Source organism: Pollachius pollachius, assembly GCF_949987615.1.
Source record: "Pollachius pollachius genome assembly, chromosome: 17".
NCBI classification, from domain to species: domain Eukaryota; kingdom Metazoa; phylum Chordata; class Actinopteri; order Gadiformes; family Gadidae; genus Pollachius; species Pollachius pollachius.
The window spans coordinates 9557657-9575226 of record NC_136950.1 but is presented as its reverse complement, the minus strand read 5'-3'; positions in this window follow the sequence as shown (position 1 = coordinate 9575226).

The window sequence follows — 17570 nt, the reverse complement described above, 5'->3', positions numbered from 1 at the left end:
CGCTGTGTGTCGACACACACTAAAGGTCATGGGCTCCGGAACACATCCAAGTCTCTGTGGCTTGATTCCATTAGTTTAGATCCCACTAGAGAGATGGGCTCTGACCCCACCACACACCATCAATAGGGACTGGACCTTAGAGAGGAGGATAATAACACACACAAACACACGCACGCATGCAGGCACACACTGGGTGAAGAGAGGGGGAGAAAGAGAGAGAGAGAGAGAGGGAGAAAGAGAGAGAGAGAGAGAGAGAGAGAGAGAGAGAGAGAGAGAGAGAGAGGTTCTTTGTGTCCCTTTCTTTTTGTGAACTGTCCTCTCTCTCTCTCTCTCTCTCTCTCTCTCTCTCTCTCTCTCTCTTTGTGTATTGTTCTCTTTTCTGTCTATTGAGGTACAGAACCATCCAATATTTCCATGTCTCAGGTGGGTAAAAAGCTCAATATAAATGTCCTTTAAATGTTAAATATATATCCACTGTCTAAGTGTTCTGTTGTTTTCTGTGACAATGACCGAAGGAAGTATTACACACTGCATCACATAATGTATGATTACATTATTCATCACATAAACATTATGTACATACTACATCCCATAATTTATCATCACATTATTACACACATATACATTATGTGTGCAGTACAAATCAAAATGAGTCCTGTATAATATAATAATATAAATAAATGATATATGTATCCACGTTTAGACAATAGATGGTTGGAATCCTTTGTAGCGTCAGATCATAATAAATCAGGAGGATCTCTATCCATTGTCCACATTCCCCACATTGTTCATTTACGTCAAAAAACACAGAGTTTCTATGGCAACCAGAGTCAGAGTTGAGGCCACAAAGATTCTGTTGCACAGCCTCTCCCCACTGTGACGGCCATGAAACCGACCGCGCCTTGTGCTATAGATGTGGTTTAAAGTACCACACACAGACACACACACACACACACACACACACAGACACACACACACACACACACACACACAAACCCTGGGGAGGTCGTCTTAAGGAGGTCGCTAAGGATTTGTTTGGTAGTCCGGATGTTTCTCTGCTGACGTTTCCTGTCGATATCATCGACCAACCCGCTGTCCGCTGTTAAAATAGAAGGTTGTCTACACCTAAAGCACTGGTCAGCCCTACTGTCACTAACTCTACGGGCTGAAACATTTTCTTGATATGAAAGAGTTTTGAAAGGAGGCGTCATCTTGAAAAATGTGTTTCTTTCAAGAGTTTTAAAAGGAGGACGCCTCCTTTCAAAACTCTTTCTTATCAACAAAATATATACGTTGATATTCGTTGATATATATACGTTATTTTTTTGTGTCAGAGTGACATGGTCATTCTGTTCATTGGGATATCATGAGAAGGTGAAGGTATTCTACCCAAAAGAAACAATTCCAGCGATGATTATAAATATACAAAACTATCAAACCTAAAGCTAAATATAAAATTCAAGGTAAATATGAACTAAATATTTACAATTTGCAGCTCCGAGATACTGTCCAACGACTACTGTACTACACAATGTAAAAGTTAAGACTTAGAAAAGGGTAACTCTTTGAGTTACTTTTCAAATCAATGAAAGGACGATTCTTTAGTCAAGCATTAGCAGATAGATTTATGCCGGTGTCTCGTGTGCACGGGTCTGACGTTGATTTGTGTGTGCGTGGTCAACAGTGTTAATAAAGATCTGTCGTATTCATTAAGACCTCCTCGTGGGTGGAGGAGATAGAGATGCTATACACACAATCTGTTACCGTAGCGACGGCGTGGACGCATTCTCGATAAAGCCCGCATCTATTCATCCATTCAGCCCGTGTCCATTGATCCAACCTCTGAGGAATGCGCTGTATTATTGGATGTCTGCTTTGAACGTCATTCATCTTAACTGAACGCATTGCGAGGAAAAACACAAACCAAAACCACACGCACAACACAACCGCAAACACAAACCACGCACGCAATACAAACACAAACCACACACACACAAACAACACAAACACAAACCACATACACACACATATAACACAAACCACACACACACACAAATCACACACACAACACAAACACAAACCACACACTCAAACACAAACGCAAACCATATACACACAAATCACACTAACACAAACCACATACACACACACAAACCGAACACGCACAAACCACACACACAACAGAAACACAAACCACAAACACACAAACACAACAAACCTAAAACCTCTACTTAAGAGCCTTTCGACCCGACATATCTAATAGTAACGCACTCTCCAAGATTAGAGATCATTATGATTCATCATCTTTTTTCTTGACTTCTGATTGAATTCATGTTGAGATGTCAGGGGAGCTGGGAGGCTGATAGAGGAATTGAATATTAATATACAATTAATTTAATATTAATAGATAAATAGAATACATGATGAAACACATCAAACAGTGTCAACACTGGCAGCCGTTGCACACCCGACTCAAAGCCAAGCCTCTTATTTTGAAGGAGTTGTTCTGACAGCACAGAGTTTTAAATCATACTTTGATCGTTTCCCCCAAGGCCAAGGAAAGTACTTTCTATCTATCTTATATTCTGTATTTCTTCTCAAGGTTTCTTTCTCGATAATTAGGGGAGTACTTCCTTGTATTTTCAAGGGTACGGTGATATTGCATCATGTGGGGCTTTGAGGCATTGGTCATTTAAGGGCTGTATTGATAAAGATTTACATGATTTGCCTTGACTTTTTATATCTTACCATCACTTTTTAACTTAACTTTTTTCACTTAATTTATCTACAATTTATGTCAGGGTAAGATAAAGAGTAAGGGTTTACCAAATGGTTTAGGTTAAGGGTTTGGCTTTTCACACACACACACACACACACACACACACACGCACACACACACACACACACACACACACACACACACACACACACACACACACACACACACACACACACACAAAAGAATAGGTAAAGGTAAAGGTAAAGAATCAGGGTTAAGGCTAGCTTCTAAGCCCTGACCCTAACCTCAGCCCTAACTGTTAGGGTTAAGGTCAGGGTTAGGGTTAAGTTTTGGTGTTCTGGGTAACCATGTACAAGATATAAATGTTTAACTGCAGCTCAAACTTGTTCACTTTTCAACAAACTTATTTGTAAATTATTCCCTGAGCTTTTTTATTTTACTTATTAGAACAGAAGAGAATAAAATTTCAGTCCTCCGGGATCTTCATCCCTATAAATTAAAATATTCTGTGGAGGATGAACGACAAAATCACCTTGTGAACAAAAGTTAGTCTATTACGCATCGCAGGTTTAAGATAGTCAAGTCATCTGAGACCACAGTCTTTTTTCTTTTGTTAGGAATCTCATCTGACACATCTATCTATCTACAATCTATCTATCCATCTATCTACTATCTATTTATCCATCTATTTGTTTACTATCTATCTATCGATCTATCTATCTAGTATCTATTTATAGATCTATCTATCTATCTATCTATCTATCTATCTATCTATCTATCTATCTATCTATCTATCTATCTATCTATCTATCTATCTGCTATCTATCCATCTATCCATCTATCCATCTATCTATCTAGTATCTATTTATCCATGTGTGTTGTTATGATAGGTGTGTTGTTCTGATATGTGTGTTGTTATGATAGGTGTGTTGTTCTGATATGTGTGTTGTTATGATAGGTGTGTTGTTCTGATATGTGTGTTGCTATGATAGGTGTGTTGTTCTGATATGTGTGTTGTTATGATAGGTGTGTTGTTCTGATATGTGTGTTGTTATGATAGGTGTGTCGTTCTGATATGTGTGTTGTTATGATAGGTGTGTTGTTCTGATATGTGTGTTGTTATGATAGGTGTGTTGTTCTGATATGTGTGTTGCTATGATAGGTGTGTTGTTCTGATATGTGTGTTGTTATGATAGGTGTGTTGTTCTGATATGTGTGTTGCTATGATAGGTGTGTTGTTGTGATATGTGTGTTGCTATGATAGGTGTGTTGTTCTGATATGTTTGCTGTTATGATAGGTGTGTTGTTCTGATATGTGTGTTGCTATGATAGGTGTGTTGTTCTGATATGTGTGTTGTTATGATAGGTGTGTTGTTCTGATATGTGTGTTGCTATGATAGGTGTGTTGTTGTGATATGTGTGTTGCTATGATAGGTGTGTTGTTCTGATATGTTTGTTGTTATGATAGGTGTGTGCCGTTCTAAAAGTGTGGGTGGCTCAGAGAGGGGTCAGCGGACACCCTCTCCTGAACTGAGCCGTCTTTGATCCCAGCTGTGGGCCGTAACACCACCGGATCTGTCGCTCCGCCACCAAGAGCTAACACAGGGGATGAAGAGACACCCGCTTCAGGCTAGGCCTCAGAGAAGAAAGGCCCTTGTTCAGCTGGAGAACCCACTCTACAGATATCAGAGAAGTCTCAAAGGGGCAATACATGTGATACTACAAATAAATCGATATAGCGCTTTTCAAGACAAGCTCTTTACATAAGAGTGTGGTGGGATCTGACCGCTCCCACACTACCAGTGTGGAGCACCAATCTAGCAGGATGCATGCCACCCAGCATTCATCAAAACGCTCACTGCTTATCCTTCCACAAAACCTGATGAGAATACGAGCCAGGCTACCCTACCCTGCTAATCCACGAGGAGATATTCCAAACACTGGCACACACTCCTAGAGAAGAGAAGGAAGGAGAGTGTCTGGGAGAAACAGAGGAGGTTCTGCTAAATTAATTTCTCATTCATGAAACTTCATGTTGTAGGCCCTTGAATTAACAAGGTTGATGTTATGCTGTTTTACTGATGCCCTCTCCCCGTCATCTCTCCCTTTCTGCTTTCCCCGCTGCACCTCCTCTCCTCCACTCTCCTTCTTCTCTCCCCTATACTCTCTCCTCACTCTCCTCTCCCCTCTCCCCTTTTCTTCTCTTCTCTTTGCTCTGCCTCTCCTCTCCCTCTCCCCTCCTCATTCCTTCACCCCTACCCTTCTCTCCTCCCTTTCCTTTCTCCCCTCCACCCCACTGCTTCTCCTCCCTCTCCCCTCTTCTGCCTCTCCCCTTCTCTGATCTTCTCCTCCCTCTGCCTCCTCCATCTTGAAAACCAGCAGGAATCAGACAGAAGTGACTCATCCTAAACCTTCTCCTATTTGCAAAAAGTACAGATCCCAGTGAAATATATCTTCTGATATTCTTAAGCAGTTAGGACTTTTATTTTTCACGGTGGGACAACCGATGCAAAAAGAGAAGCTAACATGTCCTGGAACATTGTTGAACCATTCAGAAAATTCAGGATATTTGGTCGTTTTGGCAACATTTTGGGCCACTTTGTGGACAGATGCAGCTAGCCAGTGTCACCCAGCTGATGATCAGAAGAGATTGGCTGGCAGGAAGGCGCCCATAGAATAAACTGGTGATATTAAATAGCAGGCATTTACACTACCTGTTAAAACTGGATTCTTAGTTAGCCGTTGACCTGATTCCCTCAGTTAGGGTTAGTCAGATGTTAAAGGAAACATTCACTGTACGACTTGTAACATTCATACTTGTGCAAATAATAACAAAACACAAACATTTATTAATACATTAATTAATGTATTTATAAATGAAAATGTATTAAAAAAAAGTAACCCCACAGGACGGCCGCCTCATTGGCCATCAGTAAGAAAGGGGTGGGGCTTTGGGGAACCAGCGGCCAATCGGCTGCAGGGATAAACGTCTGCTCGCTGTCCCAGCTCGTTAGCTTAGAATTAGCGCCCAGCAGCAGGCGTGTCACCAGGACCCCAGCGGCCATGTGCTAAATGCCAACTGGCAATTAGCCTGATGTAGAGGTCACCACTGGATCCCCGACCGCCAGCCACAGCTACCAATCAGAAAGCTCCATCGCTGCCAGGCTTTTCCCAGGGTTTCAACCAAGCGTGGCTAAGTGGCTTCTAGTTTTACATGCTACAACTTATCTGGAACCAACTTCCAAATAAAAATGGGGATTTTATTATAACTTCAGTTGTGATTATTTTTTTGCGTTCCAAGTATTTCTGCAACAAAACACCACCTTGTATGTGTACGATTATTTAGTAAGAGACTTGACGTTAGGGATTGAACCCAGAACCTTTCTGCTAGGAGACAAACTCCCTAGCCACCGGATACTCTGACCATAAACTCATGTCATTGCGGTAAACACAGACATTCACATCTACATAGACTGTGAACAAAACAGATCTTCTGTATTTACCAAGAGCAGATGCCACATAAAGGGTTCCCACCATACTATGTTAACTTGAAAACATTGATATTTTAATAAATTACATGACACACATACTTGACGGTAGACATGCAGCCTAAATATCTTCTAGAAATGGGAGCTAGCACCCAGCAACATTATTAATGACTCAGCTGTTATCCCATTGGTAGAGGAGAGGTAATTGAGTCTCCAATCAGAGAGAGTGACAGTTGTAATGAAAAGTGGAGCATGTGTCTGCACCTCAGACTTAATGAAGATAATGAATGAACATGAGCCTCATACACACGCGCACACAAACGCAGGCACAAAACACACACATGCACATAAACACACACACAACACATACAACACACAAATCACACACAGACACACAAAAACAAGCACGCAACAAACCACACACATGCACACGCACAAACATCCACACATGCCATATGCACACATTCACGGACAGACACATGAACTCTCAGACAACCACTCAAACAAACACAAACAAACACACACATAGTAATTCCCACCACCCCCCCCCCCCCCCACCCCAAAGACACACACACGCACACACACACACACACACACACACACATACACACACACAAACAAAATTCACACACACACTCAAATTTGAACAAAAACATACACACACCAGCAGTATGACAGCTGTCTCAGATCCATCAGGCATTGCCGGGCGTTACGCTGGACCGAACACGTCGTCATAGAAGTCCCAGTGAGTCGACAGGTTGAGCAGACAGACACTGAGTATACAAACACACACTGGCAGGGAGAGGAGCGCACGTGACCTCCTGCCCGGAGACATGACCTCTGGAACAGGTGGAACACTGAAGCACTACTGAGGAGAGGAGAGAGGGGAGGAGAGTGGAGGAGAGGAGGACGAGAGGAGAGGAGAGGAGAGGAGGAGGGATGACAGGAGAGGAGAGGAGAGTGGAGGAGAGGAGAGGAGGAAGGATGATAGGAGAGGAGAGGAGAGGAGAGTGGAGGAGAGAAGAGGAGGAGGGATGATAGGAGAGGAGAGGAGGGATGACAGGAGAGGAGAGGAGAGTGGAGGAGAGGAGAGGAGGAAGGATGATAGGAGAGGAGAGGAGAGGAGAGTGGAGGAGAGAAGAGGGGGAGGTATGATAGGAGAGGAGAGGTGAGGAGAAGATATGGAAGGAGAGGAGAGGAGAAGGGATGAGAGGAGAGGAGAGTAGGAGGGATGGCAGGATAGGGGAGAGGGGAGGAGAGGATAGGAGAGGAGATGGAAAGAGAAGAGACTAGTGTAGAGTAGAGTACAGTAAAATAAAATTGATCGATTATTAATCCCAGATGGGAAACTATAGTCAGAATAGAGTAGAGCAGTGGTTCTCAACTGATCTGGCCTTGGGACCCACATTTTTCATGGTCATTATGTCGCGACCCATTTTTATTAAAACCTAGCAAATTTATTTCTCTAAAACAATCACACATACACAATTGTAATCACAAATATAATCTTCAAGTTGGCTTAGTAAACGGATTGTTTTTACTCAACAAGTGTTCAGTGAAGCTTTTCAGATAGTTGGGGATGTGCTTTTTTCCTGTCTCCTGTGCTTTGTTTCAAAGTCTGGGGTGATGGTTGACAGAGCTACTCTCAGATCATGTTCAGCGTCCAACCTGTTCCTCTGCTTGGACTTGAGCTGGACCAAAGTTGAGAAGCCACTTTCGCAGAGATAGGTAGTGCTGAACTTAGTAATTAAAGTGATATATAGGCCGACACATAGGAATCATAAGTCAAAACGGGCTACATTTGGCTGAATTATAAAAGGTATAAGTGGTCATTTGAAGAGCCGTTTGGGAGCCGAAAGAGCCGGCTCTTGTTGGTGAGCTGATCCAAATTATCCGGCTCACTAAAAATAACCTAAAATCTCATCTCTAATCAGATGGCCTAATCACTGGTAATATTTTTAGCTATTTTATTTTTTCTCCTACACTCCGCGACCCATTCAAAATGAGTCCGCGACCCACTTTTGGGTCGCGACCCACCAGTTGAGAAACGCTGGAGTAGAGTACATTATTAATAGAGTACAATAGAATGGAGTAACAGTAAAGTAGATTCGTTTATGAGTGGTTAAGGATCTTCATTTTCTAGGTCTGTAATAAAACCTTGTGATGATCACTCCACCTCATTGACAAAATATACATATCACCATGGCAACCCTTGCTTAATCACGCCACCAATCATTAATACAATCAACGTCCACTTCATTTATTAACATTACCACTAGCACTATAATTATTATTTGCATCTTATGTGTTCCATACATCAAGCAAGTTTATAGCCTGTTAAATTTAAAACTGTATGTCTAGAATATGATAATTATAGCATACAAGTTACATAATGCAGTCAGATCAGTATGAAGGTACTGGTCCAATCAATAATCGAAAAATCAATGGAATAATGAAAGGCCTAAACACTAGCACTGGAGCTTGATTGACTATCAAATTGTTCAGTTTTTAAAGTCCACTTCATTATTATTCCTACAAACATGTAAAAAATATATATCCATCATATTTGGTGTGGTCTGACTGTGGCTGCACTAGCACACAGGGGACTTTATTTTGCATTCAATGTAGTATTTGTGACAAGGAGAAACACGCTGAAAAGGCCAGGAGAGTTCTTGTCACTAAATCAGCTGTGACACTTTTATTGAAAGCGTACCACTGAGGGTAAAGTTTGTGAGGCGTGTTGGAGAAAGGGACACGGCCAGCAGACAGTGAAGGGCTGAGGTACGAGATGAACTGCGCGCTTTCAGCACAAGAACTAACCTCTTGGGAATGAGGAGACACTCTGCATTCATCCAGACGGGACATGGCGTCACATCAGAAAGTACGGGACAGTGACAATTAAAAAGAGCTGAGAGTGGACAGGAAATAGTTTGGGAAATAAAGTAAAAGTTTGCCTCAGATCTTAATCATCAACATGTCAATTCCCATGAATGAACACAAACTACCGTTGTGTTAAAATAAGGGGAAGTACTATCAGATAGGAAAGGTAAGATTGAATATGATAACTAAACAAAGCCTCCAGAATGTTGGGTCTTGTGAGGGCGACTTTCACATGCTTGGATGAAGTCACGGTGCCTAGGCTGTTCTCTGCCATGGTAAGACCCCACTTAGAGTATGCGAATGTAACCTGGTCTCCACGATATCAATCTGACAGAACAGAGGTCGAGAAGATCCAACGACGAGCTACGAAGCTAGTACCAAAGCTTTCGATCCCTCCCTTATGAAGAACACCTCTCCAGCCTCAAACTACCATCACTGATGCACAGGAGACGAGGCGCCGATATGATACAAATGTACAAGATCATGAATGGTATTGACAGAATTGGGCCCGGGCTCTTCTTCCAACGCCCACGGCAGACAGGGACCACGGGCCACAGTCAGAAGATTTACAAGCAGCGGTTTAGGCTCGATGCGCGAGGCTCATCTTCAGCCAAATAATTGTATCTGATTGGAAATCACTCCCTGAGAATGTGATCATGAGTGATAGTATGAACTGTTTTAAGTAAAGACTGGACTACTTCTGGCGTTACCAGCAGTATAAGATACCGTGACATTATCATTAAGTTGTTATATACAGTTAAGACCGGAAAAAACAGTCATCACAATTTCATATTCCGTATGTATAAGGTATCAAGGTATCAAAACAAGGTAAAGCACAAATCTATATGTGGATTTCTGTTTTGTTAATTAAGGGATTAAGTTACCTCCTAAAGTGGCTCAAGATCTTCACATTTTCTCGGTCAACAACATTTAACAAACATTAACTTATCCCAGAGGTCCATGTGTTTGTGGGGCCTGAACTACAAGCAGATATCACCCATGGAAATGTTTTATGAGCAGGAATATTTATTTTACTTCATGTTCTCTCTTTGTTCTATTAGGCTGGGAACACGGCTGGGAGCTCTATTATCTAACATTTAGGTTAACTTCACTTACCAACCTTTGCATCACACACCATATTATCATCTCTCTCTCTCTCTCTCTCTCTCTCTTTCTCTCTCTCCTCTCTCTCTCTCTCTCTCTCTCTCTCTCTCTCTCTCTTAATACACAAACTTTGTTTCTTTAAAGGGCCCATATCCAACAGTTGGTGAAGTCAAACAGGGAGGTTGGTCTATACATCATACATAGACATCACAAATGGAAACATTTACAAATTGCTTGTAATTTATAATCAACCTCACATCTGGTGGGTAAAAAGGAGGCCTTCAAGTATTAATGAGAAACTCAAGTCAGCGGATACTAAATCAAAGCGATTCACAAAATGATAGTGGATCCAATGGATAAAACATGAATGAGTCCAAACTATTGTATATGCCATCCGACAAAGTCTCTTCAGTAACAGGTGAGAGAGAGAGAGAGAGAGAGAGAGAGAGAGAGGAAAGAGCGAGAGAGAGAGAGAGAGAGAGAGAGAGATAGATAGATAGAGAGGAAAGAGAGAGAGAGAGAGAAAGAGAGAGGTAGAGAGAAAGAGAGAGAGGTAGTGAGAGAGAGAGATAGAGAGAAGAGAGCGAGAGAGAGAGAAAGAGAAAGAAGTTGGTATCCCTCGTAGCTATCTTACTGCAATGGCTAAGGAGCTGTGATCTGCCCGGCAGTAGATATTACACAGCGGGAATTTACGTAGCTGTGGACCAGAGGACATTACTGAGAGAGCTCAGCAATTACAGATCACAGTGCGGAGGGAAGTGGCATTGGACAGGATAACACCTCCGCAGATAGCAGCTCCTTAATGAGCTGCTGCTCAAGCTTGCAGAGGAAGGAGGAGATGAGAGATGAGGAGGAGAGGGGAGAGGAGAAGAGAGACTGGAAGGAGAGGGGATGAGGGGAGAGGAGAGAGAGTGTGGGCAGAGAGGAGGAGAGAGAATCATCAGGGGAGAGCCTCTTAATTAACAATTACACTTAGAGAGTAGATTGTGATTCGGCCCATTTTCAAACCTACATTATTTAGGCACACTCCTAATGAGGTACATTCAGTGGTGAAGAGTTGCCCGGTTGGCTGTGGGGATGCCAGTGGAACGTGTCTGGTGATGTCATTTAAAGGACGGACACCATTCATTATACCTGCGGTGCCGGGATGGTGTTATATCACCTCAGGTTAGACGTCTTCTGTCTCATAAATAAATGGTTTCAGAGTCAAATGTCAAGTTCAGCCACACAAATGTCCTTTTTAATTTGGCTAAGGTGTGCTGACAGCTAACCTTTCAGAACAAACGGTTTGTTAACACAGTGAATAAGGTGCCTAGAGGACATAAAGGGGGAAATGTGTTGAAATAAATACAAATATTGACCTTGTCGTTTTTGGTCCATTGGTTCCAATCCTGGTTCAAATCCCCACTTGGGCATATACTTATATTGCATGTAAGGTCACAGGCAACTACAGGTGTTTAGACTATGGATTTGAGACGGATGGACACATTTAGATTATGATTACATTCAAACTTTGAGATGTCTAATAAAGTTCATGCAACGACTAACCTACAACTAATCACTAAGTGAACTACTGCTAATGACTTAGTGAACTACTACTAATGACTTTATGAACCACCGTTAATCACTTAATGGACTACTGCTTATCATTCAGTAAACTACTACAAGTCACTTAGGGAACTACGACTAATCACTTAGTGTGGTGCGAGGTGCAAATTTCACTTTGACATTTATACTCAAGCATACGTTTGCTGGGTTGAAACGATTAGTGGGGGAGCAAATAAATAACAATGTCAAAGTTGGGGTTGTAAAAGAATAAGTTTAACACTTGGGTGATTTATAAATGTGTGTTGAGGTATTCATGCCTACCCCTTTATGTTCGACTGTCACGAACGACAGTACTAATTATCACCCTTTTTAATTGAAGTTGTAGTCACAAGCTGAAAACACATGTCACCAAAGGCTTGTGTGAAACCAAGTCGGAAATAACGCTTTTTTCACTAAAGGACGAAGAAGTGTGGCCCCTTTCGTCCAGTTCTGGTTTCATGGTTGTCATACCGCCGTCGACCAATCAGAGGAGGGGGTATTTTAGGAGTCAGCGGTGCCGATGTGACTGAGATGAAGTGATAGGAGCCCAAGATAGCGGCTGTATTGTACTGAATTAATTCATTAAAGATACACGGGAGACAGGCCGGAGGGAGGACCGATGATCAAAGAAGACACCGGAAGTGACATCATGGTGCAGATGGAACTTCAGGGAGGAGTAAGGCGATGGACTTCCAGATCAATACATTGTAATTAGTGAAGGATGGGCCATCGACCCGCCCAGTCTCCCAGTGATCCTGTTGGTAATACATCTTCCCTGATGTTCATAAAGACCTGTTGGATGAATTAAATCAAACAGTGTGGCTTCTTTGGAATAAAGTGTGTTTATAATGTTTGGTAACTCAGTGAAATACTCAGATTGCCTCACAGGAAGTTTAATGGGGAGAACATCTTCCAACGTAATTGAAGTTGTTAAGCTTAACCAAAATAATGTTGTGTGTGCTCTAACCATGTATGACAGGAAATACAATTCTCTCATCTAACCGTTGCTGTAGCTCATTAGAAATGTGATTCTGGATGAGTCATATCTAATTAAGTTTCCAATTAATCAACTGAATAGACCACCTTCGATCTCTGTCTGATATGGTTAGATTTAGGTATTAGGTCAGAGGTCGTTAGCTTTAGGTATTAGGTAGATGGTACAGTTAAGGTATTAGGTTAGAGATGGTTGGATTAGGTAATAGGTTAGAAGTGGATACGTTTTGTTATAAGGTTAGAGATGGTTACATTTAGGTATTAGGAAAGCGATAGTTTACTTAAGGTATGATGTTACAGAGGTTAGGGTTAGGGTTGGGTTAGGGTTAGGGTTAGGCATGCAGGTGTTTGTGTGTGTCTGTGTTCTGTCACGGGTCACGGGTAGGTGATGGACCAGGTGTGTAATGAGTAGCACATCCAGGTACATGAGCCCCTATTCTGACCTCTGGCGGCCATGACAACTGCCTTAGAGGATGGCTAATTGGGCCTCACTTGGAGAGAAAGAGAGAGAGAGAGAGAGAGAGAGAGAGAGAGAGAGAGAGAGAGAGAGAGAGAGAGAGGGTGAGAGAGAGAGAGAGAGAGAGAGAGAGAGGGTAAGAGAGAGAGAGGGAGAGAGAGAGAGAGAGAGAGGGTAAGAGAGCGAGAGAGAGCGAGAGAGAGAGAGAGAGAGAGAGAGAGAGAGGGCGAGGGAGAGAGAGCGATTGATATTTTATTTGACTTTGGCAATCTATATGTATGTTATACATGCCAAAAAAGCCCTTTGAATCTTGATATAGAGCTGGAGAAGGGAGAAAGTGAAAAAGACAGAGAAATAGAGAGAGGGAGAGAGACAAAGGGGAAATGAGTGTTATGGAGATGTGGGGGAGAGAGTGGTTGATTGTGTGTACAGTGAGAATAGAAACTGGGGAATGAGAAGGAGACCGCTGGTTTGATACCTGATGATGTCATGGTGCCTTTGTCTGCTCGAAAATAGATTTATGAAAAAGATTAATTAAGATTGATAAGGTGCAAACCCCAAAACACACACACACACACACACACACACACACACACACACACACACACACATAGATGTGTGTAGATGTCCAGATGGAGAACGGTACTGGTCTAGATGGAGAGCGGTACTGGTCTAGATGGAGAACGGTACTGGTCTAGATGGAGACTGGTACTGGTCTAGATGGAGACTGGTACTGGTCTAGATGGAGAACGGTACTGGTCTAGATGGAGACTGGTACTGGTCTAGATGGAGAGCGGTACTGGTCTAGATGGAGAGCGGTACTGGTCTAGATGGAGACTGGTACTGGTCTAGATGGAGAACGGTACTGGTCTAGATGGAGACTGGTACTGGTCTAGATGGAGAGCGGTACTGGTCTAGATGGAGAGCGGTACTGGTCTAGATGGAGACTGGTACTGGTCTAGATGGAGAGCGGTACTGGTCTAGATGGAGAGCGGTACTGGTCTAGATGGAGACAGGTACTGGTCTAGATGGAGAACGGTACTGGTCTAGATGGAGACTGGTACTGGTCTAGATGGAGACAGGTACTGGTCTAGTTGGAGACAGGCAGGAGGGCACACAGGTAGTTTGTGCTTATTGCATTCGTGTGGGTGTGTATGTGTGTGTGTGTGTGTGTGTGTGTGAGTGAGTGAGTGTATGTGTGTATGTGTTTGTTTTCCAAAGTGTTTGTGTTGATATCACTTTATGAGTCTATGGGTGTCTGTGTGACGTCAGAGAAAACCTGCTCTCCCAAGACCCAAGACCAGAATAGTTTACCCCCCCCCCCCCACGGGGTCTGGCTGCCTGGCAACGCCACCTGATGGACTTAGCAGGGTTAAGACCATGTGCAGGAATCCATCGCTGTCATTGATCACGGATCACCTCCTGTCTGCAAGCATTCTCCAGAGACCCCACCCACATTCACACAGGCCCCACCCTCGTGACACACAAGCCCCGCCTACTTAAGACACTTGTTTCGCCCACATCAAACAAGGTATGTTCTGCTGTGCTGTGCACTGGTCAGGTCTGTCTCTGCAGGGGGGCTTCCTGGTTGATCCCGCCCACCTCTTCTGACTCATGCTGTTCCACTGGGGGTAAAGCTTTTGAGAGTTTGTGTGTGTGTGTGTGCGTGTGTGTGTGTTTGTGTGTGGCCAACTGGTCAGTATTTTCCCACTTATCACATTGACGAGATCCAGCTCCAAGCCCACTTTGAGCTCTGTAGCTCAAAGCTTAGCATGGTCTTCCTAGCGCTGTAACTCGAGGTTTAGCATGGTCTACCTAGCGCTGTAGCCCGAGGCTTAGCATGGTCTACCTAGCGCTGTAGCCCGAAGCTTAGCATGGTCTACCTAGCACTGTAGCTCTGTAGATCTTATCATCCACCCTATTGCTCAGCGTCCACCTGACCCATCACTTGGGACGTGGCACACTCTGAGAATTCATACACAGAGACATAAAACAGATCAACAGACTTAATTCACCAGAGGAGGCGGGTTCAGCATAGTGTACTCTCCACCTATCAGCTGTCAGAATGAAGAAACACCCTTCGATGGCCTGTCCATCACAGACTCCGACGGCCCCTAGCTGGTCCTCTGGCTGTCACTCGGAGGCGGGGCGTGGACAGTTTGAGTAGCACCACGGGGGAATTTACATTCAACAGTCTACACTGTGGATCCGTCCTGACATTTCCTGCTCCGCGTCGATTGGGTAAAGACGTCTAAAGTTGTTGTTGTTTCAACTCCAGTCTCTCTGGATTGCTAAAAGATCCCTCATCCTTTCACCTGCCTTAATCAGGCTGACCATTTTAAAACGCTTCAAACTGCATTGATACTTTGGCAGACTCTCTCTCCACTTAAAGAGCTGTCGTGGAATAAATTAGCCTTCATCATAAAACCCTGACAACAAGTTTCATCACACAACCGTATCCACGCAGTCCCAGGCGTGCGGACGCGACCGGGGTTCTTAAGGACGACTTGGTTATTAAAATGAGCCTCTGCTTTTAATTCATTAACGCACATTCATTAATTTCCCGTCTCCAACAAATTAAAAAAAACACTCCCACGACTCCCATCCTCTTGGCATCGGCACGGACATGTTGGTGTTAGTGAGGGGGTGTCGGCGTGCGCAGAATGCTCCTCCAGAAAAATGATTGGCCGTGGTTCTCAGAGCACGTGGCGTTCATAAAGTGACAGACGGCCTCTGTGGGACTTCTTGGTGGGCCCCACTTCTAACTATCACATCCAAAACACACGTCTCGCCTTCAAGATGAATCTCTCACTGGGATATACTGATATGCACCAGTATTCGGAGCAGTAAAGTTTTGCAGTGGAAGATGTTATGCAGGGTGGTTAGGGTAGGGTGGTGAGGGTAGGGTTTGACTCCCAGAGAAAGGGTTCTGGGTTCGACCTCAATTTCAACAGTCTGTCTGTATTAATCTAAAGCAAGATGACACCTACCTGCTCCTTAATGACCTGTCTCTCTACTGTCTAACTCCTACCTGCTCCTAAATGACCTGTCTCTCTACTGTCTTACTCCTACCTGCTCCTTAATGACCTGTCTCTGTACTGTCTAACTCCTACCTGCTCCTTAATGACCCGTCTCTGTACGGTCTAAGCCATACCTGCTCCTTAATGACCTGTCCCTCTACTGTCTAACCCCTACCTGCTCCTTAATGACCTGTCTCTCTACTGTCTAACTCCTACCTGCTCCTTAATGACCCGTCTCTGTACTGTCTAAGCCCTACCTGCTCCTTAATGACCCGTCTCTGTAATGTCTAACCCCTACTGCTCCTTAATGACCTGTCTCTGTACTGTCTAACCCCTACCTGCTCCTTAATGACCTGTCTCTGTACTGTCTAACCCCTACCTGCTCCTTAATTACCCGTCTCTGTACTGTCTAACCCCTACCTGCTCCTTAATGACCTGTCTCTCTACTGTCTAACCTCTACCTGCTTCTTAATGACGTGTCTCTGTTATGTCTAATGCCTACACAGGTTGCAGAGTGTGTGTGTGTATGCATGTGTGTGTGTGTGTGTGTTTGTTCATTGCAATCTTAATGACCTGTCTCCGTACTGTCAAACCCCTACCAGCTCCTTAATGACATGTTTCTATAATCTAATAACTTTTTTACGTGTATATTAATATGCTGTTGTGTCACCAAGAGTTTATGAATGTGATCCCTGAGACGTAAACCCACGCTGTCATATCCTGAACCTCCCTCAGCTCCTCTCTCTCCTATGATCGACTGGCTGCTCATTTTATGACGTTGACCAGATCTCTCTCTCCCCCAAGCTCTCTATTTGACAACTCGTTATTGGTTGGCTGACGGACGCGTCTCCCTGAGGTCTCCTGAAGCTAATTCAATATGGAAGATGCACCTGCCCTGCACCGTGAAACACACTCATACACACACAAAACCACACAGCTTTATCTTTGACACAATGTTTTCCAACCTGTAGGTCGGGACCCCACTTGGTCACCTGATATCTATATAAGGGTCACAAATCAACAACAACTACTGCTACTACTTATTCTACTACTACTACTACTACTAAAGTCTGACATAATGGAAGTGCAAATAGCTGAAGATTGTTGTTAAGTACCGTAGTATTACTTATCAGCACTCATTCCACCAGTTTTCCACCCTGGTTTTAAGCGCGGCAGATCGAGTTGGACTTCATTTCCTGTTTCCTGTCGCCCACCGTGGACTTTATTACTCAATAATCTGATGTGCAAACAAACAGCATCTGGGGACCAGACCCCAACTGGATGAGAGTGTGTTTTATGAA